The sequence below is a fragment of the Mesoplodon bidens genome (genome assembly GCF_964165515.1).
Source record: "Mesoplodon bidens genome assembly, chromosome: 1".
In the NCBI taxonomy this organism is placed as follows: Eukaryota; Metazoa; Chordata; class Mammalia; order Artiodactyla; family Ziphiidae; genus Mesoplodon; species Mesoplodon bidens.
This window is the reverse complement of record NC_138176.1, coordinates 124,508,135-124,535,368: the sequence shown is the minus strand read 5'-3', so window position 1 is coordinate 124,535,368 and position 27,234 is coordinate 124,508,135.

Sequence of the window (27,234 nt, the reverse complement as noted above, 5' to 3'; positions counted from 1 at the left end):
AGCCACTTCTTTTCAAATTCAACATATTTTTTCCTAAATGATCTTATCCACTTTAAACATTTTAATTGCCACATACAATCAGCTGATTAAAATCAACTCCTAATTTTCCAGATAATTTCAGCTCTAAATTTCTATCCCCCAATATTAGACAGACATACCTAACTGACTTCTGAAACTCTCTCTATATGGTTAGCTTCCCAAATTAAAATATAAGCAATATTAGGGGTAACGTGTAAGCAGAGCTTCACTTGAGTCCTCAGTGTTAAAACATTATCTGGTATTTGGATGAATTCCATATATTTCAGACCTAATATTTTATTACAGTAAATTAAACTGGAACATAGCATTTATCATTGCTCCTAAAATTTTATGCCATAGCACATGGTGAAAAAACCTTTAGGATCTGAAATGTTTCCCAGTAGGTGATACCAATCTCCCAGTGAATCTATAAAAAGAAAATCTCAATAAAGCACCCATAGAATGGCTACTTTTCAGCAATTTATTTCCTGGTAAGCCCTCCAAGACAAATTAATTGCAAAGTGTATCCCTAGGTAAGTAAATGAGGTGATTTCCACTTAAGGAAGTTTAGCCAGAAGCCAATTAGTTGTTGAAAGACATCTGCCAAAAAACATAGTTTGGGCTTTGATGTCATTTATGTTAGGTAATGCTGACAGTAGTTAAATAGCGGGGCCAGATTTTATGTGAATGGTCTTCCTAGTCAGACTAATAAAGCCATACATTCTTTTGTCACTCTCTAGAAGAGAAGTACAAAATATATTGTATGTTTTCTGAAACAACCAATTTATAATATTAATGTTCATAGGGTCAGTCAAAATGAAGTTTTTATTTTGGGCCTGCATTGTGTGTGTCACTTCTGCAAGGGTGAGTAAATGGACTTTTAAAATTACAGCAATAATATACCCATCAAGTAATTATAGACAGGGATTCGTGTTAATGATATAAATTATTATAGTGCTGATAATGATGCAGCAGAGAGATATGTTAATGGGCATGTGGTTTGCTGTGCCAAACTTTTCAAAAGAAATTTTTAAAAATCTGAAATAAAAAAGTTGTGTAATCTGAAAATGAATAAACAGCAAGGAGAAGAAATGAATTCAGAAATACAGTGGGCTGGAGAAAGAAAAAATTAAAGGGAACCAGAATTCCATGTAGATGATCTTCACTGGTTATGTCTTCAAATTATAGAAAACTGGATTAGGCTTCCTCTGGCAGTGAATTCCCACTGCTGGAGGTATTTATGTAGAGTCACAAGGAATATTTGATGGAGTTAAAGTAAATGGACATAATGACTACCAGTGTATTATAAATAGATGAGACTCTAATGTAAGGAATAGCTGATGGAAAATTCTTAATCCTAGCCAACAAGTGAGCTAAATATCCTCTTTTGGAAAAAGAGAAAATTATGACATCTACTCCATAGGATGGCTTTGAAGATTAAATATGATAATTATGTAAAGTACTTAACAGAGCACCTAGGATATAGTAAGAGCTAAAGTGCTACTTGATATTATTAACTATTATTATCTGATTATTGACTGATACTACTAATTATCACCCTGTGCAAATTTCAAGATATTTTCCAATCTCCTAAAATCACCCGAATTAAACTCTAATTGTAAAAATAGTGAATGATGAGTTTCCTACACTATCTTGTCATTCTTATCTCATGCTCTGTTGTATAATCTGTGAGAAATTCATAAAAGATATTGAAACTTAACTGGAAAACAACTGGACATATGGTCCTTCTGCAACTGTTAAGAGGTGGCTACAAAACACATACATACACACAAACACACACACAAATGCAAACAAAACCTGAGAGGTAAAAGAGAACAGCAAAACAAGGTATATGAAAAAGACAATGATTTTTCAGATGGTAAGATTTATGTACATGTAGAAAATTACAAACCAAAATCTATCAGCCAACATAAAATTTCCTGAGAAAATGGTCTATGTTAAAAACATATAATGATGATAACAATAATAAACAAATAATTTACACTAGTGATTTATATTTCAAGAAGAAATTAACTATATTAATAATACAGTTGTACAAATTCTTCAGTAATAAAATCTGGGTACAGATGTTTGCAAATGAATAACCATAGTGAATTAACTTTTTTCTTTTGTTTTAGAAGTGTTTCTACTTCATTGATGAGGTAAAACTTTTTTTCATCTGTGTATAAATGTATTTGTTTTTACCTTAAAGTATATTTTATATTTTAAAACTCTCTGAATTTTACAAGGCAATTTTGTGACAACTATTGCTGTTAAAATATTAATGCTATTAATCTCTTCTTATTTGATAGAAAAATATTTGTAGAGTATAAATATATTTGTGTTAAACATATTTACTTTAAGGTCTTTATTTCTTTTAAATGAGCAGAAGCATTAAGTAAGTGTACTCCCTTTAGAGTGTGATAAAATTTTTGCTATACCCAGGTTTCCTCCTTATGCCTCTATAAAATTTTATGACAATACTGTACTAAGTTTACTTCAGCAAACTAAGTGATTAATCTGGGAAGGCTTTGCCTGTATGAAAGATTAGGGCAGAAGAAAGCATGTCCTAGGAACTAAAAGCAGGAGGAGTATGTCCCAAAATGTTAAATGACTTCTGTGCAGCAAATACTCATAAATTATCACTACACAGGACACCAAAACATTCATCACTTGACTGATATTAGAATTTTTTTTACTTCTTTGTCATTTTTGCCTCAATTCTGATGACAGGAGCCTGCTAAGAAAATGATACCAGTATCTATCCACAAGCATGCAGTAGATAAACATGACAATCTAGCAAGGAAAGGCCAAGAGATATGATCTGGATGTGCACAGTTTGAACCAAATACCATTAGATATATGGAGAAGAAGTAGAGAGGTTTTGAAAATAATTTTTTAAATGAAAACAATATACTACTTTGAATTTCTTATAAGAGTTAAGATTTTAATCATATGAATCTAAGGCTCTCTGGTCACAGTATGAATCATTGACATTTGTCTCTGTGAACACTCTGGAACATCTATCACTTGTGTATTATGCATCATACCTTCAGGTGACAATATGATCCAGGAGGAAATACTTTATCTCAGTAATTCAGGAAACCAACATAAAATTGGAAAGAATATGATACACAATATTAAATTTTAATGAAAAAGCTTGATAGCTGGGAAACAGTAACCCAGGCACAAGCAAAGAAACCTTGTCTGTTCTTTCCAATACCTAAGATCTAGCATGTGGACAGCACAGAGGAGGCACTCATTTAAAAAAATAAATCTTGAAAATCTATCAAGAAAAACAAAATATCCCAAAGCTACTGAGGAAAAATCTACATTCATTGAGAAGTTATATTGCAAAGCCTTGTTTAGTCCCTAGGGATTTTGTGATAAACCTAAATGATGATCTAATGTAAATATCTGGTGTAAATAAGTCACTAGCCACAGAATTAATCAAAACACTTGGTTCCCTGTACATAAGTATTTGTAAATAGTTATGAACAAGAAAATTTAAAGAGAGTGTAGAAACACTGGAACCAGTAGGACATTAAAATTGGTCATTGCCGATCTGCTTTGTAATAAGGTATTTAGAATAACAGGACTGGGTCTACACAGTCTTGGAAAGCAAGGCAAACAACTATATTGCTTAAGAAAGAAAATTCCAGGATACTCAGAGAGTTTTGGCAGTTATAGTCACTCTGAATGCCAGTAGAGATCTAAAGAAAGATTTTTTTCAGGGGCCTGAAACTTAAAACCAACTTTGTTTTCTTTGTTGTTTTAGAATTTTGTCTCATCCAGTGAAGAGGTAAAATATATCTCTATTTGTTTATATTTTAAGAAATATACATATATTTTAAGAAATATATTTTATATTAATAATTTTCTTTTTAAAATAGCATTTCTGTCTAATAACATTAAATAATTCAGTATTATTAAGTTTTTCCCTGAAAAGCTAAATAATTTCATAACATGTTATCTTTTCTTGCTGTGATGGTCTCATTTAAAAATGCATCTATAAGGATGAGCATATTTATATTTACACATACTGTAATTTTTTATTCATATTGATATCCTGCCCAATTTCACTGCCACTTCATTAGGTAAATACTTTTAAATGAAAATTATGTAAATAAAGTTTTATATCATAGAAATGTATTGCTGATTAAAAAAAGGAAGTATTTTCCAACAAATATGAAAATTGGGTCTACGTTTATCAATAGTGCATGTTACTGACAGGTTAACTTGGAATACATGAAAAGAAAATAGCTCCATCAACCAGTTACCATTAAAATAAACATATGATAAGAAATATTAAATATGGCTTATTATATTTTAAATGATATTTATGTTATATAAATTTTTACTTTCTTGAATTATAATTGGGCTATGCAATGAATCAAATAATCTAGAGTCTTAATATATAAACAAATACGTACCAAATTTGCTCAGAAAACTGACAAATTTATAGTAGGAAATAAAACTTCATGTGTGTGAGGCTAAGAAATGTCTTAATTTTCTATAAATTCTTGCATAAGCTTGTGACCTTGGAGCTCACTGACAATTTTACATACATGTAATAGACAAAGCTAGAGAAACTAAAGGAAAATAAGGAGGTCCTTCTACCAAAAAATAATGTGAAATGTAATAGTAAATGCATTAGTAATATTTAGAATTTTCTCATTTAAAACACAAACACTATCAGGAAAATTAAATATGAAAAGCCCATAGTATATATTGTGAGATGATCATCACAATTAGTTAACATCCATCACCACGTATAGTTACACTTTTCTCTCGTGATGAAAACTTTTAAGATCTGCTCTTTTAGCAGCTGTTAAACACACAATACGGTATGGTTAACCATAGCCAATTATATCTCAATTGGAAAAAAAAAAAAGCCAGCAGTCATCATCCACATCCAGTCTGCTTTACTTCTTAATAACAATTTAAGATGCCTAGCGGGTTTCACTGGTGGCGCAGTGGTTGAGAGTCCACCTGCTGATGCAGGGGACGCGGGTTCGTGCCCCGGTCCTGGAGGATCCCACATGCCGCGGAGCGGCTGGGCCCGTGAGCCATGGCCGCTGAGCCTGCACGTCCGGAGCCTGTGCTCCGCAACGGGAGGGGCCACAACAGTGAGAGGCCCGCGTACCGCAAAAAAAAAAAAAGATGCCTAGCTTTGAAGGAGTAGAAGCTTTGAGGAAGGGTGGGAGGAATTCAGAAGGACAGCTAGAAAAGGTATAACTAAGTGAATACACCCCTGGGGGCACTTTAGAGACTCAGCGGGTCCTGAGGGCATCCAGCTAGGCATGCTGTGCAGATAAGGAGGCTTGGAAGGACTGATCCTATACTGTGCATCTTCTTTTCTTCTATTGTTGTCCTGGCCTAGCTGGCATATTGTGCAGTTTATAACACTCCAATTCACCGACACAAAATATTTCCTTCTACATTGAGGTTTATTCCATTTTCTTCAGAAATGATTAGTTCATATTTTGTAAGTGATGCAAGGACATTAGCCTTGAGAATGAGACTAAATTGGAATTCTTTAAAAAATAACCTTTACTCATTGTACATCATCACAGTCATAACATAAGTAATGTAGAGATAAGATAGAGGTAATAACTTTAACTGACTTCTTTGCTCTTGTTTAGGATTACAGCGGCAATCCTGGCAGTCATTACCCAGTTAACCCAACTCTGAATATTCCTTATCCCATACCAGACAGTGATTTCACTCCTCCTGTCTATCCTACAAGGAATAAGTTCCCCAATTACCCTGGGAATCCTGACCGTGATGCTGGGGTACCCTCATATCCCTGGGTTCTCACTGCTCCTAGAGCCCCCCCCCCCACCACATTCCTAGTTTTCCCATACCTTCTTGGTTGTCTCGTCATCCTCCCTCTCCTTGGGCTTTCTGCCTTCTTACTCCCTCAAAAAGACCTATGGGACCTTATTTCCCACCTGATACAGCTGCACCTACTGCAGCCGATCCATATGTACCTAAGCCTCTTGCCCCACCTACTACAAACCCACCTACTATCCCAGAGACTGAGCCACCTGTTGTGACAGAGTCTGATGAAGCAGAAACTGCAGCAGCTGCCCCAGTACCTCAGCCCTCTACTTCTCTTGACCAGGTGGGTTGCCTCAGTCTTACTCCTGTGATGCGTGAGCGGTGTAGGTGCAGGAAAGAAAGAGTCTCTCCACAAGCAAACATATACTGTATCAGCTGAAATATTTTGTACAGCTTTACTGAGATACAATGACATACAGCAAACTACCAATACTGAAAGTGTATACTTTGGTAAGTTTTGACATATATATATACACCCATGAAAAAAATCACCAGGATAATGAATATATCCACCACAGCCAGAAGGTTCCTCCTGTTTTTTTTTAAATATTCCCACTCTCCCCTTTTTTCCTGTCCTTGATATATTTTCTGTCAGTACAGATTGGTTTGCATTTTCCAGAATTTTATATAGGTAGAATCACACTGTGTATACTTCTTCGTGTCTGGTTTCTTTCACTCAGCACAATTATTTTGAGATTTATCCATGTAGTTATGCATATCAATAGTTCAGTCTTTTTATTTTTATTTTTTTGGAAAGTAGTATTAGATTATATGGATGTATCATAAATTTTTACCCATTCATTTGCTGATGAACACTTTAATTTCCAAACTTGATGCCATTTATTTATATCCAATTATATATTGAATAATGTACTGGCTTAAATTGCACAGTTCAATATTCAATAAAAGGGATTAGATGGACAGCCCTGCCTTGTTTCTGACATTAGGGGAAAGTTTTTTTTTTCTAGAATACCATTAGGTTACTGTGATTTTCACCTTTAGTAAATAGGAACAGAGAAACATTTTGATCTAAGGATAATTTTTCCCATTGCAGAGATCAAACTATTCTGAGTTCCCTGTGAAATCTGAGCTTTTTTTTACTCTGGCTTGTGTGATCAAAAACTTTTTCCTGCCCTGTGTGAGCACTAGATATTGTTCCATTTTGTCCTTTCAGGTGGTTCTTTACCTGACCTGAGGTAGTATCTTCATATGAATAACATATACTTGGTTGAAAACCTTAGGATAACCTATATATATATATATATATATATATATATATATATATATATATATATATATATATATATATATATATATATATATATATATATATATATATATATATATATATATATTTATTTATTTATTTATTATTTAATTTATTTATATTAAAGTATAGTTGATTTATGATATGTTAGTTTTACGTATACATCATAGTGATTTTATATTTTTATAGATTATACTCCATATACACTAATATGTATAAAATAGATAACTAATAAAAAAAAAGTTGAAAAAAAAGTTATTACAAAATAGTGGCTATATTTCCCTGTGCTGTACAATATATTTTTGTTGCTTATTTATTTTATACATAGGAGTTTTTAGCTCCTAATCCCATCCCCCTATCTTGCCCCTCCTCCCTTCCTTCCCCCCATTGATAACCACTAGTTTGTTCTCTATAATTGTAAGTCTTTTTTCTGTTTTGTTATATACATTCATTGTTTTAATTTTTAGATCCCATATATAAGTGATAACATAGAATATTTGTCTTTCTCTGTCTGACATTTCACTAAGCATAATACTCCTACATCCATTCACGTTGTTGCAGATGGGAGAATTTCATTCTTGATTATGGCTGAGTAATATTCAGTTGTGTGTGTGTGTGTGTGTATATATATATATATATATATATATATCACATCTTTATCCATTCATCTATTTATGGACACGTGCATTGTTTCCATATCTTAGCTATTGTAAATAATGCTGCTATGAACATAGGCCAACATTTTTAGATCTTTGTATCTATGTCTTTGTCCCCCTTTTTCCTTCAGATTCTCTGCCCTGTGAATTTCAGCTATCTTTGTCTTCCTGGGCACCCAGGTCCATCTCCCTTCACTAAGTCCTGGAAACAATCCTGGCAGTAAGATAGGACAATCATAGGGTTCATCTCCTTTGCTTCCTGTCTCTTAGGGATTGCTGTTTTTCATAACTTGATATTTAGATCTTGAGAAACTGTTGCTTCTCATATTTTTGTTATTTTTAAAATTTGTTTCAAGCAGTTTCTGTTACTCATATTGACCTAAAGAATAGTTCTCTAAACTTTTTAAAAACAATGATTTTTTGAAAAATATTTAGAAGCACTTTGTCCCCAAGTTGTAGTAAATGTGCCTATTTTATAAAAGGGAAAGTGGGATTCCAAAGTACTTCGAAGACACTTTGAACCCTGTGCACAGACTGAAAACAAATGAGAGCTTAAATCCAACAGTGAATAATTTCTAAATTATATTGTTGCTAATTGAATACTCCTAGTAGTTGTTTCCTAGAAGGGGGTACCAACTTTTCTTCTTGTTCCCTTGTCTGATAGGGATCAGAATCAAGTTAAATGGTTGTTTGGAACTGCTCCAGAGAAGTCTGAAGAGCCATCCTTATTCTCCAATACTCCACACATTAACATGTTTCTTCAGTAGTCTTCTTTGACACAAAGCACTCTCCTTCTACCAGTATATACATACCTGTAGTTCATGACTGACATGAAGGTAGAGAGAAATTTAAGAAAGTATGGATAAAAAGAAATTGATAAAAGAGGGCATTGAAAACACTGCTAAATATTTTAGACTGTTTCCTATAGCCAAAGGAATTTATAAAGGACCTTCATTGAGTAATTTGACCAGTTCTTTGTTTCCAAAAGCTAAGTCTGATGGCTTAGAGTATTCTAAATATGAGTTATGAAGAAATCACCAGGGCACAACTTCTTAAGGAATAAAGATTACCCAGAAAAGATAGGTCAAATACTAGGAAATGAAGTACATTTTATCATTTTGTTGTTGTTGTTTGTTTTGTTTTGTTTTTTAGGTAAAGAAATGAAATTTTCAAGAGAAGAGAGTACCATGCATCTGTTTCTATGAGTCATATGTGATCACGAGATTTTAAAATCATGAATTATATAGATGTCATCTTCTGAACCCACTTTTGAATATATTTTTACTATATGAAATTCAGAATGTGGGGTATGAAGAGATACTGCCAGTCTATGCCTAAGATCTTTGAAATTAGGAACCCATACCCTGTGTAAGAAACTCAGGCAACTTTTGGACAGTTCTTCCTGACATTGATCCAAATGGATTATGACTTGAATATCCTAAAATAATAGAGGTCAATATAGGGAAGAAACTTCCATAGGGGGAAGGGGGTTGAGTTATGGGTGAAAGAAACCATTGTTAAAGTTCTCACAGATCATTTTGTATGTTATTTATTCAACTGCTCTTCTTACCCCACACTGAGAACCACTGTTTTAGAAAACAAATAAACAAAGAGACAATTTAGATCTCAAATCTCCTGTCCCTACCTCCTCCCCTGCATCAGCCTTGCCTCCCACTTTTCATTACACACTGTCCTGAGAAGAAAGGCACTGGTGAACTAGCTCATTGGTTACACTCATTCCAAGCTCTTATTCCTTTATCCCTTTGTAAAGCTGTTCCAATTTTACTGTTATAAACATTCACTGGACAGGAAAATGGCGAGGCTTTATTTGACTGTCAGCCAAATCAGAATTTCTACTGAGGTGACATCAGTACTTAAAGTAGAATTGAAGACCAAACTTGATAGTCTTTAGTATTGTTGATGATGCCTCTTAACAGCAGCTTTGCCAAGGAAATTAAAAGGCTTAAATGTTGAGTTAAACACTGCCTACTGCTATATTCTTTGGGGGTTTTATTTGTTTTACTCTTATATAAGATAAAGGGATATTGATTAGGAAATTAGTTCAAGATATTATGTAAATTTAACAATTTCATATTTTCAATAAACATTTGCATTTCATTCCTTATTATATTAATTACTTAATTCACAACAGATAAAGGAAAGAGTACTACTTTTCTGGAAAAGTCTCTTAAGGCAGAGAAGGAATTCTACTTTAGTCATTCAGTATTAGGAGACTGTTGATCTGAACCCAATACTCATACACAAAAAATTTCTGTATAATATATACATACGTGCAAATAAATCATAGCATTGAATTAACATTTCATTTTTAAATTGTTACAAGAATGCATAATATCTACAAGAAGACAGAGGAAAACAAGCTTGATTCTCTTAAATGTGTCATTGAATTGTAACATGAATTTGTACATGACCATTCAATATAGTCCCTTAACATTAAAATCATAAAGTAGCAAAAGCAATTCTCTATAATACAAGTCATTTGGTATGTTTTGCACAAAACTAATATGTTTTTTTTCCCTTTTCAGGAATAACTGGTGGAGAAATCAGTGAAAGCTAGAAAAAGTTATTTCCCTTTCTAAAGACTACCGTTCTGTTATATTAAAAATATACTTCAATAAAAAAATAAAATTAAAAAAAATCAGTCTGACTGTATTGGTTGATTTGTGATATTTTTTCATTGGACTGAATTCATATAGAAATGATGTTTATGGTGTATTATTTTTCAAATTCACAATTTTAAAAGGTTACTTCCTAAATATCTACATAATAATTGTCAGAGATTTAAACATGTGATGGCAATATACGCCTTTCTTTTGAACAAACCCCGTCTAAAAAATACAACACAGAAGAGCTTCAAGATGGCGGAAGAGTAAGATACGGAGATCACCTTCCTCCCCACAAATACATCAGAAATACATCTACACGTGGAACAACTACTACAGAACACCTACTGAACGCTGGCAGAAGACCTCAGACCTCCCAAAACGCAAGAAACTCCCCCACGTACCTGGGTAGGGCAAAAGAAAAAGAAAAAAAAAAAGAGAAAGAAGAATAGGGACGGGACCTGCACCAGTGGGAGGGAGCCATGAAGGAGGAAAGGTTTCCACACACTAGAAGCCCCTTCGCGGGCGGAGACTGTGGGTGGCGGAGGGGGGAGTTTCGAAGCCACGGAGGAGAGCGCAGCAACAAGGGTGCGGAGGGCAAAGTGGAGAGATTTCCGCACAGAGGATCGGTGCTGACCGGCACTCACCAGCTCGAGAGGCTTGTCTGCTCACCCGCCCGGGGGGTGGCTAGGCTGGGAGCTGAGGCTCGGGCTTCTGTCAGAACGCAGGGAGAGGACTGGGGTTGGCGGCGTGAACACAGCCTGCAGGGGGTTAGTGCACCACGGCTAGCCGGGAGGGAGTCCGGGGAAATGTCTGGACCTGCCAAAGAGGCAAGAGACTTTTTCTTCCCTCTTTGATTCCTGGTGCACGAGGAGAGGGAATTAAAAGCGCTGCTTAAAGGAGCTCTGGAGACGGGCGCGAGCCGCGGCTATCAGCGCGGACCCCAGAGACGGGCATGAGACGCTAAGGTTGCTGCTACAGCCACCAAGAAGCCTGTGTGCAAGCACAGGTCACTATCCACATCTATCCTCCCGGGAGCTTGTGCAGCGCGCCACTGCCAGGTTCCCGAGATCCAGGGACGACTTCCCCGGGAGAACGCACGGTGTGCCACAGGCTGGTGCAACGTCACGCCGGCCTCTTTCACCGCAGGCTCACCCCACACTCCGTACCCCTCCCTCCCCTTGGCCTGAGTGAGCCAGAGCCCCTGAATCAGCAGCTCCTTTAAACCCGTCCTGTCTGAGCAAAGAACAGACGCCCTCAGGCGACCTACATGCAGAGGCGGGGCCAAATCCAAAGCTAAACCCCAGGAGCTGTGTAAACAAGAAGAGAAAGGGAAATCTTGCCCAGCAGCCTCGGGAGAAGCGGATTAAATCTCCAAAGTCAACTTGATGTACCCTGCATCTATGGAATACCTGAATAGACAAGGAATCATCCCAAATTGAGGAGGTGGACTTTGGGAGGAACAATATATATATATATTTCACTTTTTCTCTTTTTGTTAGTGTGTATGTGTATGCTTCTGTGTGTGATTTTCTCTGTATAGCTTTGCTTTTACCATTTGTCCTAGGGTTCTGTCTGTCCGTTTCTTTTTTTTTTTTCTTTCTTTATTTCTTAAAAAAATTGTTTTCTTAATAATTATTTTTTTATTTTAAACTTTATTTTATTTTATTTCACTTTATTTTATTTTATCTTCTTTCTCTCTTTCTTTCTTCCTTTTCTCCCTTTTATTCTGAGCCGTGCAGAGGACAGGCTCTAGGTGCTCCAGCCAAGTGTCAGGGCTCTGCCACTGAGGTGGGAGAGCCAAGTTCAGGACACTGGTCCACAAGAGACCTCCCAGATCCACATAATATCAAATGGCGAAAATCTCTCAGAGATCTCCATCTCATGGCCAAGACCCGTCTCCAATCAATGATCAGCAAGCTACAATACTGGACACCCTATGCCAAACAACTAGCAAGACAGGAACACAGCCCCATCCATTAGCACAGAGTCTGCCTAAAATCATAATAAGGCCACAGACACCCCAAAACACACCACCAGATGTGGACTTGACCACCAGAAAGAAAAGATCCAGCCTCATCCACCATAACACAGGCACTAGTCCCCTCCACCAGGAAACCTACACAACACACTGAACCAACCTTAGCCACTGGTGACAGACACCAAAAACAACAGAAACTACGAACCTGCAGCCTGCGAAAAGGAGACCCCGAATACAGTAAGTGAAGCAAAATGAGAAGACAGAGAAACACACAGCAGATGAATGAGCAAGGTAAAAACCCACCAGACCTAAAAAATAAAGGGGAAATAGGCAGTCTACCTGAAAAAGAATTGAGAATAATGATAGTAAAGATGATCCAAAATCTTGAAAATAGAATGGAGAAAATACATGAAAAGTTTAACAAGAACCTAGAAGAACTAAAGAGCAAACAAACAGTGATGAACAACTCAATAAAGGAAATTAAAAATTCTCTAGAAGGGATCAATAGCAGAATAACTGAGGCAGAAGAATGGATAAGTGACCTGGAAGATAAAATAGTGGAAGTAACTACTGCAGAGCAGAATAAAGAAAAAAGAATGAACATATTTGAGGACAGTCTCAGAGAACTCTGGGACAACAGTCAATGTACCAACATTCGAATTATAGGAGTCCCAAAAGAAGAAGAGAAAAAGAAAGGGACTGAGAAAATATTTGAAGAGATTATAGTTGAAAACTTCCCTAATATGGGAAAGGAAATAGTTAATCAAGTCCAAGAAGCACAGAGAGTCCCATACAGGATAAATTCAAGGAGAAACACACCAAGACACATATTAATCAAACTATCAAAAATTAAATACAAAGAACAAATATTAAAAGCAGCAAGGGAAAAACAAGTAACATTAAGGGAATCCCCATAAGGTTAATAGCTGATCTTTCAGCAGAAACTCTGCAAGCCAGAAGGGAGTGGCAGGGCATATTTAAAGTGATGAAGGAGAAAAACCTACAACCAAGATTAATCTACCCAGCAAGGATCTCATTCAGATTTGACAGAGAGATTAAATGCTTTACAGACAAGCAAAAGCTAAGAGAATTCAGCACCACCAAACCAGATTTACAACAAACGCTAAAGGAACTTCTCTAGGCAGGAAACAAGAGAAGGAAAAGACCTACAATAATAAACCCAAAACAATTAAGAAAATGGTAATAGGAACATACATATCAATAATTACCTTAAATGTAAATGGATTAAATGCTCCAACCAAAAGACACAGACTGGCTGAATGGATACAAAAAGAAGACCTCATATATGCTGTCTACAAGAGACCCACATAAGACATAGGGAAACATAGAGAGTGAAAGTGAGGGGATGGAAAAAGATATTCCAGGCAAATAGAAATCAAAAGAAAGCTGGAGTAGCAATTATCTTAACAGATAAAATAGACTTTAAAACAAAGACTATTACTATTATATATATATATATATACATATATTATATATATATGTATATATATATATATATATATATGTCTAGATTTTAACTGATTCTCACTGCAAGGGATACCACTAGGTTGCCTTATCTTTCGAATGGCCCTATATATTGGCATGACTTAATATACAGTAAAAGTCAAACAAATGGCACCTGTCCATCACGTATTGGATTTCAACAGTTACAGAGCTCTTCTGACAGAATCAGTCTGAATTTTTTCTGATTTTTACACCTCCATACTTTACATACAGAAAAATACCAAATATACAGCTACATTTATGATTACCAGTGAGCTCCATAACCACATATCCATCAAGCAAAATTTGGCCCTTAGCCTTAGCCTGCATAACCTCATATTCATCATATATCTGGCTGGCTAAAATTAAATTTGAGTTACCTATAGTTATTTGGAATGCATTTTATACGGTATGGATCCTGCATGACTCAAAAATATAGGATGTAGAATGATTAATTATATGTTCTGTTAAGAAAGAACAAATTATACTGAAGGAAAAAAAATCTGTTGTGTATACCTGATGAAGAGAGCGCCCTCGAGTGGTGACATGCGGATACTGCAGGCATTAAGACCTAACCTATAAAAACCTAACCTGCTTTATAGCTTTATCAAGTCATGGGTCCATCCTGTGCCCACTGCAGCCATTACTAGTTGAGTTAGCCTTAAAATCTATCTCAGTACAACTTGTTGAGTAGCTATATGCAGTCATTTGTGACTGGCACTTAAGATCTAATTTTTGTTCCTTTAATTAGCCACAGAATCATTTAGATTAAATACCCAAAGGTAATCAGATTCACCAGGAACTTACTAGTAAGACTCATGTATTCAGGTTTCTGATTTTATATTTCATTTAGTAATTTTCTTTACATTTTAATAATTCTATTTTAACGATTTGAATGTCCGAAAACAAACAGAAAGGAAGAAAATCTTAATTCTGCAACTAAACCACATAACCATTGTGTATTTTCTCTCTCCTCTCTCTCTCTCTGTATCTCACACACACACACACACACACACACACACACACACGCACACACACACCATGTTTCAGCATCATTTCATTTAGGGATCTCTTAGCCTAATAGCTGTAGTTTATTCTTAACAAGACAATCGAATGATTTTTATCCTATCATCACCCATCAATATACAAATAGAGTCTCAATTTGTAACATTGCTAGTTCTATGCATAGTTCATAGATACTAAGGACTCGCATTCTAAAGTAAAATTATTGACAAAAAATATAAAAGTATACATTCATGAATGGGAACACTTAACTAGCTGTTAGTATTTCAAGAGTGAAGTTATAACTAGAAATCTTAGAGAACTGAGAGCGTCAAGACCATCATTAGATCAGTGGAACTCAAAAATTGCTGAGACATCAATAACAGAATTATAGAACTTAAAGTTCAATGGAAAAAAAAAGTTCAATGGGAGACTGTGAATGGTCATTGAATTGATTGTTACAGAAATTGAGCGCCAAGAGTTGAGATGAGTGAAGTGGAAATATTAGCAACATTAATAATGGTGGTTACAGAATCTATTTAATGAGTAACCATTACATGGGTATCAGACAATGATAAAGTACTTCCTGTTGATGAAGGTCGAGGAGGACCGATGAAAGAGGCAGAACATTCTAGATTGGTAGATGGCAGTTTTAATAGGAGAGAGAACTTACATGCAAGGCTTGTCTTGGGTGCCACAAAACCAGTAATCTCTGCACCTGCCCACCAGAATCTTAAAAGTCTATATAAAGGTCTTTAATTGGGTTCAGTCATGTATACTGTTCAGATTGTCTTGACAACACATTTCTCTCTCAAGGCTGCATCTTTGAAAACAGTTCTGGTTGTGGGGACAGTGAGCAAAAGGTACATTCCAAGGACAGGGGAGAGGACGAGAAGCCTCTGATTGCCTGGGCCCAGATTGCTGGTCAGTCATCACATCCTTTTGATGACTTCCTCCAACACAATAGCTCCACAAGGCAAATATTATTAGCCTTATTTTACAGATCATAAAACTAAGGTCTGGAAAGATTACGTAGTTCACTTGAAGTCACTTAGGTAACATATCACAGAGCCAGGATGGTCTATGGCCAATGCAGTTCACATGGCAGTGAAATAATAAAGACAAGCTAACTTATGCTGCAGTAACAAACAACCCCCAAAATTAGGTGGCTTGAAACTCTAGGATTTGTTGCTCTCTTACACTACATATTTACTGTGGATCAGTTTAAGATCTGCTACATATTGTTCTCACTGGGGGAGTCAGGTTGTAGAAACACATATTGACAGAAAAGTTACCATCTATGACATTGCCAGTGGCCACAGCAGAGAGAGTGGTGAATTATCTAAAAGCTTCCAGCCAGAAGTGACACATGCTATTTCTTGCTCATATTTAACTGGCCAAAGCAAGTCACTAAATTTAAGGGCTGGAAAGTAGAACTTCACATATGACCAGGAGGAGGAATGGAAATATTTGGTAGACACTACTAATGTCTAACACATGTACACTTTGCTTAATGGATAGATGCCAGATGCCAACAGGATGGAATCCAAGCATGTTTATTTGTCTTAGAAAACCCAGTATGATGTGGTCTCTGATTATCTGCCATACATCATCCCATCAATTTCCCACAGGAATCCTATATTCTAGTGATATCAAACCAGTAATTATGCCCCCAAACTATCAGGCTATGTCATGCCCCATGCATTTGCACATAAGGTACACTTTGGGATTTTCATTCCACTTATATCTGCCTGATGAATTTCTCCTCTTCTTTCAGGACCCAGCTCAGGGTTTTCCTGTGCTATGAAGGTTTATCAGCACATTCCATCCCTGACCCACATGTGCCAGAGCCGTACCTCTATTCTATCCTCATCAAACAGTATCACACTCATTTGCTTACAAGTTATTCTCATCTATTAGACTGTAAGTGTTCTGAGTACAATATCTCTGGATCATTGCTAGTACTCAATAAATAATGTCCGGATGAAGGAATCTGTATTTTAATAGGGGATACTAAGATTTAGCAAAGAAAATATATCATAAGTATTAAACTGTCATTAATAAACCAGGGAAGGTTTGAAAAAAATATAGGATGGTAGGAGATAGGCATATCAGCAGTAGCTTTTTATTCTTTACTGTTAAAACTAACAATTTTTTCAAAGGAACCATTTTTTTAAAATGCAACCTGATTTCATACTGGAGTGGAAGGTCACATATATATGAGTAGTTTGTGAGGTTTTTTCAAATGATTTTATCTCTTAGAGACTTCTCCCTGGAAAATCAGATGTTTCAAGTTTCCCCTAAAATGATTTATTGAGAATTATTACCATGGCGAGCAATGAATTTCCTCATCTAGTGACATTTATTTTCTGTAGATATGCTGGAGATAAGTATATAATTTTTCCCATTTTACAGAAAAGGGAACAAGTTCAGAGAAGTTAGTTAACTTACCCAAATTACACGGCTGGTAAATGCCTGAAATGGAGTTCAAACTCATGACTTTTTGATGATGAAGCCGTGTTATTAATAATTCCATTTGTACAATAAATGCAGTAGATGTAGTAAATAAATTTATCATACTTATGCATTTATGATGTTCTAATAAATCACCCTATGCTGTGTTTTATCAGAGGGTTTTCCTTTCCCAATGTTTTTATCCAAAGAGCATTGATAAGGTATAAACTTCAGGTTTTATCACTTATATAGGTGATAGTTTGGGACTTACAAATTTTTCTGGAATTGTAATAGCTGTGGTTTTTGCCAAATTCTAGGGCCTCTTTTGGGTCTGGTGTTGTATGGTGGTTACACATCTAGAAATCTTATGACCATCCTACCTACCCCAGCTGTCACATGTCGTTGGGTAGACTATGCCCTTGAAATCTTTGGTACTTTTGACATTTAAAGGAAGAAAGCAATGCATTTGTTTTCCAAGAACTTCTCCTACCAAGAATTTCCTAATAGCACAATGTGACGCCAAAGTTTCTAAAACACATTCTCCTAAATGCACACAGTTAGCCCCAGGCCAGATTTCCACAATTATTCATCTCTGGACTCAAACTGTATTCATCTGTGAACAAAAAAGAAATTCTATCTGAAGGCACATCTAATCTTTGAATCTAAATCAGTTCTCTGAAGTACCTATGAAATATAGAACTAGGAACTTTTTTCTACCATCCAACATAAAGAAATTCTATATTCCTCTACAGACAATTTTTTTTCAAAATTCTACTTAGAGATTGCACTTGTTTATTCTAGCTTTCAGTGATTTCTTAGGCTTAGAATTTGCGTGAAGGCCCCCAGCAAATGCAAATTGCTAATTTCAACAAGTCTTCTTCACTGGGGCAAATAAATAACATGACTGCTCAGTGAATTTTACCTTACAGAGAAATCAGGATGAGCAATTACTGAAGAAGGAGTGTCCAATTCCTGCTGTCTTTGCAACCAACAGACCACGCCGCCTCAAAATTATTTCCCACAAATCATTTCATTCACACTGGTTTTTAGAAGAGTCATTTCAACCCAACCTAACACTTATTCAAAGCCCAGGCTTAGACAGATAACCCATACTCAGACGTTTTGCAAATCGTTACATAATGTTTATTCATGGACTACTTTAGTCTTCTTTATAGAGATTAGCTGCCAGTTTCGTGAATGTTTCTTGGTAATACTTTTTCATCCATTCATACCTTCAGGGTTAGAACTTATTTTGTAGCATTTTTATTGTAATTACGTGTCTTAAAGACGTTATTTTTTAACCTTTGCCTGGTACGTGACAGCCTAAGAAAATGATACTTTCCACAATAATGTAAAATAGGCATCACAACAGAAAAGAACATATTAATAATGAATTATCAGTGAAGGTTAAACTTCTTCAACTCTTATGTATGCATGGATGTTACAATAGGATACAAAAGAAGACAAATACATTTGTGGAAATGTAGGTTCATAATCATCAGACCCATGGCAAAACACTGTTCAATTCACTAAGTGAGATTTTTTTAAATGTGTACATATATGAAACTGTAAACATTAAGGTTATGGAATAAGTCTTTAATAAATTTCCTGCCTTAGTGTAGTATGGTTGTTAACAAGAGTATTTTGGAGTTGCATAGGTCTTAGTTCAGATCTTGACCCTGGAACTCATCAGTCACATACCCTTGGGAAGATTTCAGAATCTCAGTGATCAATATTTTATCCAACTTTAAATGAGAGTATCAATATCTACAGCTCAAGATTGTGGGATGATTAATACAATTTTGATGTATGTAAATAAAACACTTAGTATAACACCTTGCACAATATACATGTTAGTAAGCAATATTTTTGTTCTAATTAACATCATCATTCAGAAATAGGGGCTGGATGCAATGCTTTACAGGAGTTTGCAAGTAAATGTCTGAATGTATGGTATACATATTTATATATGGCAAAAGAGAGAATACAAGAGGAAGAATATGCTCTGGAAGGTTATAGCACATATGTTCACAAATTTGATAAGTTATCCAGCATAGTAATAAATTTAATTTCAGAAAGAACTTAGAACTCTATGTAAATAATATTACTAAAACATCCAGTTAAGCAGATATCTCATGAAAACACAATATTGGTGTTTCCACAGAGTTTCTATATTTCTGAAGGCCATCCTGATGAGGAAAGTTGTCTGTGGCACTGGTTTATTAGTTCTTGGCTTATGCTGCCTTAAATAATTGTTTTTTCAGGTGGAAGATCTTCTTGGAAAAAGAATAGGGAAAATCAAACTTCCTTCACTAAAATGTGACCAGAACAATAAGTAATGTTATTAAGTGACCTTCCCGGTTCATAATCTCAGCTGAGAGCACTTAAGCTGTATACTGGAACAATAACCTTGGATATATTTCCTCATGTCAGAATGAGTCTCTTAAGACTACTGAAGAAGCAGAAATAAGTTGTCTGACTTAGTATCTCTTCCTTAGAAAACTCCCAAATGATCTAAGGCAAGCCTCTGAAAATTCAGAAATCAAGACATATTAATTATAACAGGATATATGTCAGGGATTATATTATTCAAGACATGTGGGGCATCTTCAACAAATAATGAAAAGGAAATTTTAATCAAGAAAACCGTGATGTTTATTGAATGTATCTCAAAAGTACATGGGAAAAAAACTATCCAATGTCTTCATCCTGAGCAAACACATAAAGAATGGTTTAGAAATAAGTATTTACTTTAGAAAGATATCTGGATTCAAATTTAGCTCTATCACTAACAAGCTATGCCACCTTGGGCAAATTACTTAATATCTCTGAGTCTCAGTTTCCTTGCAAGTATAATAATGATAATGATACTTTGTAGATTCTTATGAGGGTCAGTTGAAAAAATGTACTCAGAAAACACAGCTGAGAACCTGATGCATGGTACCAAACAAATGTTAGTTTCACATATCTCTAAATACCTGTATCCTCAGCATAAATTGACAGTTATGTGGGATACGTCACGTAAAATACTACTACCAGGGCAACGAAGCTAGATTATTTGGGTGACTCAAGCACTATCCATTATGTGAAGGCATTATTTTGCTGGAGCTGACTCTTACTGCCTCTTGAGATTCAATCTTTAATAATTAGGTATTTGAAAAGTCAGCTGTTAAACAGTTGGTAACTTGAAATGGGCCTGGTGTGAGTTTTACACTATGGAAATTGGGAGATACTAAAAATGAGGGTTTTGTTTTGTTTTGTTTTGTTGTCAGAGATCTGGTTAACTGAATTTTAGCACACCACTGTCTAAAAGAAAGGTTAGAATTTGAGAGAAAGAGGAATGGTAGAACCAAGTGAATTTTTCTTAATAAAATGTTGAAATCAATATTTCAAAAAAATTTCAAAATTATTTTTAATTAACAGACTAATTGATCAATAATATATATCCTTAGCTTTGGTTCAGTGACTTCCCTCTATCCAAGTGCTCTGTGGATCTTCTATTTCTAACATCACACTGGCTACTTGCTGTTCACTTTTTTTCTCCTGCACCAAGTTCCATTCAATTTACTAAGCTGGTCTTTGTAATAAAATATATTTCTCTGTATTATGTTTCATTCTTTCATTCATTCAACAAAAATTCTGTGTCAATTTTGTGCCAGGCCCTGGGGATGTTCAAGGTCCCTATTGTCTAATGAAGAATCTAACATTGGGTGCTTTTTATATGAATAGAGCATTAATTATCTCAACAACCTTATGATGTTATCCCCATGTTACAGAAAGGTATACCGACCATAATTTAAAGGCTTGTAGCTGACAGAGTTAGAGCCAGGAAAAATAACTTGAGTCCATGTTCTTAATCTCAATCCTTATATAGCCCCTCTTTGAGATGGAGACAAGTTAAAAACTGGTAACAAATGAATGCAATAAACTGTGAGGTTTTGTAAGGGATATTGGAAATTAAATGTCTATAGCCCTGGATTATTCTGGTACTTCACAATGCTAACATTTCTGGTGTATGCTCAGCAAAACTGCCAGGTGCTTTTTACCCTAGTGAGATCTCTGTTCTCTCTCTCTCTCTGAAACTTGGTCAGAAATGCATTGCAATGATGTAGTGGGCGGCAAGTTTTATCAACCATTCTATGAAAAGAATAACCAGCAATAATTTTCCAGCATGGACTCTATATGTAGGGCCTTAGGGTTTTCTTGTTTAGTCATTTTATGACCCATTATATCAGATAATATTGGTTCTTATTCAATATACCTCTAATTGCTAACGTATATAATAGTAGCAAGTCTAATGAGAAGTTTAGTTCTGGTTATTAGACTATGGCCTAAGTCATAGAAAGAGCATTCACAATTCAACACACGATAAATAAGACTAGTGTGTTAGAGGTTATTTCTCAGAAGTAATCATTTTCTGTAATGATTCAGAGCTGACTAACTAATGAGAAACAACACTTGGTGAACAGGCAAAGGGAGAAGTCAAGCTGCTGTACAGTCAACAAAGGCTTTAGTCAATCCCATAAGGAATTCTGGAGCTAGGATGGTGAGAGGCCTGGCCACTAGTGGATTAGTTAGATGCTGTTTGTTGGCCAGGGGAGGGAGAATACCTTTGAGGGAGGGAGGTAAGGCAAACCCTGAAGAGGTTGTTGTCTGGCAGCACTGCCAGCAGCTGGGATAAAAAGTCCTTCATTTTAATTGTTATATTAAACAATATCAATATAATGTCTTATCATCCTGAGTAGGACTCTGGTTGGGACATTACAGCATCCCTAACAGAGACTAATAAAGAATTCTGAAAAAGAAGAGTTTGAAACTAAAGATGACTTTTTTTTCCCATCACTAACTCCAGAGGACAGGCTAATGTGAATATGGGTGACCAAATGAACGACACTGGTAATTTGGGCAGAATTATTCCCAAGGTGAAGCAGGAGACAAACTAGAGTCTGTAGCACTTTTACTCATATTTGGCTCCATAATCTAAGCTTGTAATATTGTGTGACCTCCAGCATACAGTTCCCATTCACAGCATTGTTTTTCATAAATTCATACTGATTTTTTTCCTATTTCTGATCATTTTGTCTGCCAATTTACTCCCATTTCTGGTCTTGACTCCATAATCAGATTTGACAGTCAGCCTTATTTTCCAAGCAACAAATATAAGTTCCCCTTTCATTGTTCAAATAGTAAGCAGAAAAAAAATAGCTATTTCTAAGATCGCTAAAGTGTGGATTAAGATATTACAAATAGAGAAACACATAATTACAAATGACTTCTCCTTTCTACTAAATTCTTCATATATATATGTAAGTTCACCAGAAATGAGGTAACAGATTCTATCGTACAGAAGTATTTAAACCAAACTAGATGTATACTTTTTGTTTGGACTATAAAAGACATTGCATTAACAAATTTGTTGTATCATAATACTCCTATACTACAGAATGAGTTTTTAGAAAGCTTTTTATATTAAACAATATAATATCTTATCATCAAACATGTCAATGACTTTTTTTTAACATCTTTATTGGAGTATAATTGCTTTACAGTGGTGTGTTAGTCTCTGCTTTATAACAAAGTGAATCAGTTATATATATACATATGTCCCCATATCTCTTCCCTCTTTCAATGACTTTTATTATTTGTTAGTGCTCTAAAAAGCATTAAATCTCTTTATGTTCAAGTGTGTCTTTGGAATTTCTTCAGAACAATCATCATGCAATTGTTCAACAAATATTTGAATATCTGATATGGGCGAGGCACCATTCTAGGCATTGAGGATAAAGAAGTGAACAAAACAAAGATTCTGCTCTAATGAGGTTATACTCTAGTGATGGAAGGTAAAAAAATAAAAACAAATATTTATGAGTAACACTAAAAAGAATAAATAATCAAATAAGTAAATAAATCTATCAGTTATGAGACACTGGCACATGCTTTGCAGGGAATTTAAGTAGGGTGATATGACAGAGGTGACTTCTCTAGATTGGGTTAGAGTCTGGGAACATCCGTTTGTGGGGTGATTCCTTAATTGAATGACCAGAAGGCATCAGCCCCTCAGTGGTCAGAGAATGGGCATCCCAGGCTTAAAGAACAAATACAAAGTCCTCAAGGCAGGAATAAATTTAACGTGTTCAATATTCAGAAAGAAAGCTGGCATGGTTGGAGCTTAGCGAACAAGGACCCAAGTGAGAAGCAACAAAGTAAGAGAATAAAACAAGGGTTGTATAATTGAGGACTTTATAAACCAGGTTAGGTGGAAGAAGAAAAAAGAAATAGAGTAGGAGATGAAGGAAGAAAAAGAGTAAATAGATGGAAGAAGGCAAGGGGAAAAGAGAAGAAAAAAGGAAGACAAGCTAACAAATATTTTGAGCAATAAAATATTGCTGCTGTTAGAAGGCATAAAATCTTGTTGCAGTAATGTTTTAATGTAACAAAATTAAAAACAAGACAATCCACAGAATTTTGAGGGAGACTAAAGCATACTGGCCTGGGCTACTAGGCTCCCTTGACAGGACATTCATAGGAGAGTGAATGACCACAGCGAGGGCTCGGCTAGATGTCTGAAAAGGAGAAAGCAAGAAATCAGCCAAAAACACTAATCTTAAATCAAGTTACTAGAACTACAAGATTTTGATTAAAATGGATGTATTTGTTTCTGGGAGGTTATAGTACAGAAAAGAGGTTGGGGTCAAACTCTGATGACAGGTCCAAAAAGAAGAAATTGATACAGGATTCTGTATTCATAAAGAGCAAGGGACACAAATAAATAATCTAGAGGTCCAGTAGAAAAAGAAACCAGTTCAGGTCAGGGGACAAAAGAAGTGATTTTCTGAGAAGGCGGATGATGATTATTCCCAGGCTATATTGGAGAGGTGTGCTTCCACTGCACACTCCACAGGCTGCACTGCGTGGCATCGCAGGCAGTTGCCATCTTATAGCCCGAGATTCGTTGTGTGCTGGCTTCTCAGTTACTCTGCACTCATGGGTCTTTTTGTGAAAGGAAGAGGTGGAGATTATTTTTCTTACTACCTCTATTCCTGAACAAACTACTCCTAGAAATTATACTTTATAGTCATAATTTACATGCACATAACTACCAATCTTAAATATAATAAAATTAGACTCATATTATCAAGTCAGTGCCATAATGGACATGAGATCATTAATATCAAGTAATGTACACTATTAAACAGAGGGATCACTTTAGTAAATTAAAAGTGAACATTATGTAACAGAAGAGATTTGATTAAGAGCTTGCTTATTCTCTGTATTTACTACACAGGCTACTCTTGAAATAATTGTTAGCATCACGAAACCTATTGCCTTCATTGAGATGAGATTTATTGTTCAACTCTGGCAATATATGAAAATACCCACTTTTACCATTTATTATTTTTATCTGCTAATTATCTTTGGAATTGTGCTATGTATCTCTCCTCTCTGGTTAGGTAACTTGGTGCTTTAGAAAAGCTACTTGGTTAAGAATCAAAAGACCTGCATACTGGGCACGTTTGTGGTACCTTTTTGACAGTGGAAGAAACAGCAATTTCCATGAAGGCAGAAACCATGTCTGTTTTATTAACACTAATTTCTCAGTGTCCAGAAAGGACATGAACTATAGAAGCTGCACAATAAGTATTTGTCGTGTGAATAAATGAAAGGAGGAAGTCACTGAACCTTCCGTACCTCAGATTTCTCAATGAAATGTGGCTGGAAGTGTTATATCTGTCCTGCCTAACTTGGTGTGTAATTAGAGTTCCTGGAAAAGTATAACTCATAAGCAAGAAATTTATTTTTATTATAAGCAGTGCTAAAATTCAAATTCAATTCGCTTAATCCAAAGAATCTACTTCACAATGGTTCTCTGTAAACCTTTTAATTGATTTTCACGTTAGATGAACAACAACATAAAAAGCAGAGATAACATTTTGAAAGGACTAACCTATAACCCATTGTTGTTTCTGCTTCATCATTTATGTTATTGGAACAGAGAAAAGATACAGATAATTTCAAAGGTACATAATCCAACAGTCAGATGTACAATACTTGGCATTGTTATGTGTTTTTGTACTTTTATTTGAATAAAGAGATGTCTGGTGTTCTGGTAATTGAACTAAAAAAAAAAATAATGAAGTCACAGTGACAGTACCTTGTTCAGGATTTCCTTATCTTCAAGTTCCTCTGTTTAATGTCCCTGCCTCTTGATCCATACAGAATTACATTGCTCTGGGCCTGGATGACCTTTTTCTCCCCTGAATGAAAGAACCCATTTATTTAACAAAAACCAATGGAATACCTACTGGGTGACTGACGTGGGATAGAAAAATTAGTAAGTTCAACACGGTTGAGTAGGAGAAACAGACACAGACACTATTCACACTACAATGTGATAAGAATTAAACTAGAGCCCTTTGCTATTTTCCTTCCTACTCAGAGGAAGGAAACTTTGCCTCCAGAACTTTGCCTCCAGTGACTTAGGAGATTTAAAGCCATCACATAGGAAAGCATAGCCTACCTTTTTTCCACTTTAACTTGTTGCATAACTGGAGAGCTTCAACTGCTTTTCTTTAGAATATTCAAGTAATGGAAAATAAAAACAAAGCGAAAACAATGACAGAAATCTCCTCCCAACTACATTCAGATTTGAGGAATGCAGCTAGGTGAAACTGTTCATCATCAGGGTAATAATGTTCACATTGACTCTATTTTGGCTCTGTGATAGAGGTGCTAAAATTTTCAGTGCTTGGCCCTGACAACTTTCTCGCTCAGTCGTGAGGTTAGCTGCCTAAGACCCTGCACAGTGCAGTAGCAAATCTCAGGAGACTGAGAGCTTATGGTTTGCTAAATTTAATTTGACAGTATTCAGGATAAACTAAGGTCAGTCACTGAAAACATATCATCAGGCAATTTAGAGCCATCACCCATTCAACAGACCTACTGGATTTTCCAGGTAACAATTGGTTAGATTAACCAACAACCTGGTTCTAGTAAAATCTGCATTAATATCTTGGGTGGTCTAACTACTTAACTAATCTAAAAAGACAACTTTTCTAAATCTTGGGATGGTTCCTTTCTTCAATCCTTGTAGTAGCTTCTCTGCTTTAGTAAAGAAAAGGGTCTTGTTATCTTAAGTATTTTTTTGTCCCTGTAGGTTTTTTTTTGGCTAGATAGCAAATGGTATCATCATTTTAGTATTAATGAGTTATTCAAGTTCTAAGAATCTCATTCTACTAAGAAAGACAAATTTATTATAACTTTGTTTCCCTGCATGATAAGGCTACCGTTAGCTGTACAAGATTAAATTAACCAAAGAACTTTTGAACAATGGAAATTCACTGTTAATACATTATCACAAAATTTGTGATCTTTGACTATTTATCAGAGTCGGGTGAGTATTAACAATAAAGGAAAACAAGGCAAATGCAAAACTCACTTTATGAAGAAAATTTAAATAACAATAATGGGCAAATAGTAATACTTAAGTTGTATTTTGAATGCTAAAATCATACTTAGCAAAATAGAATTTTTTTTTTTTTTCCGTATGTGGGCCTCTCACTGTTGCGGCCTCTCCCGTTGCGGAGCACAGGCTTCGGATGCGCAGGCTCAGCGGCCATGGCTCACAGGCCCAGCCGCTCCACGGCATGTGGGATCCTCCCAGACCGGGGCAGGAAGCCACGTCCCCTGCACCGGCAGGCGGACTCTCAACCACTGCTCCACCAGGGAAGCCCAATAATTTTTTAAAACACAAAGTATTCACTCTCCATTGTTTTTAAAATGTATGCCATCATGCTTCATATTTATTAAATTATTTATTCCAAGCAACATGATGACCTGGAAACATGTGTCATAGACACATAGAGATTTAACAGTATTTTAAGGATT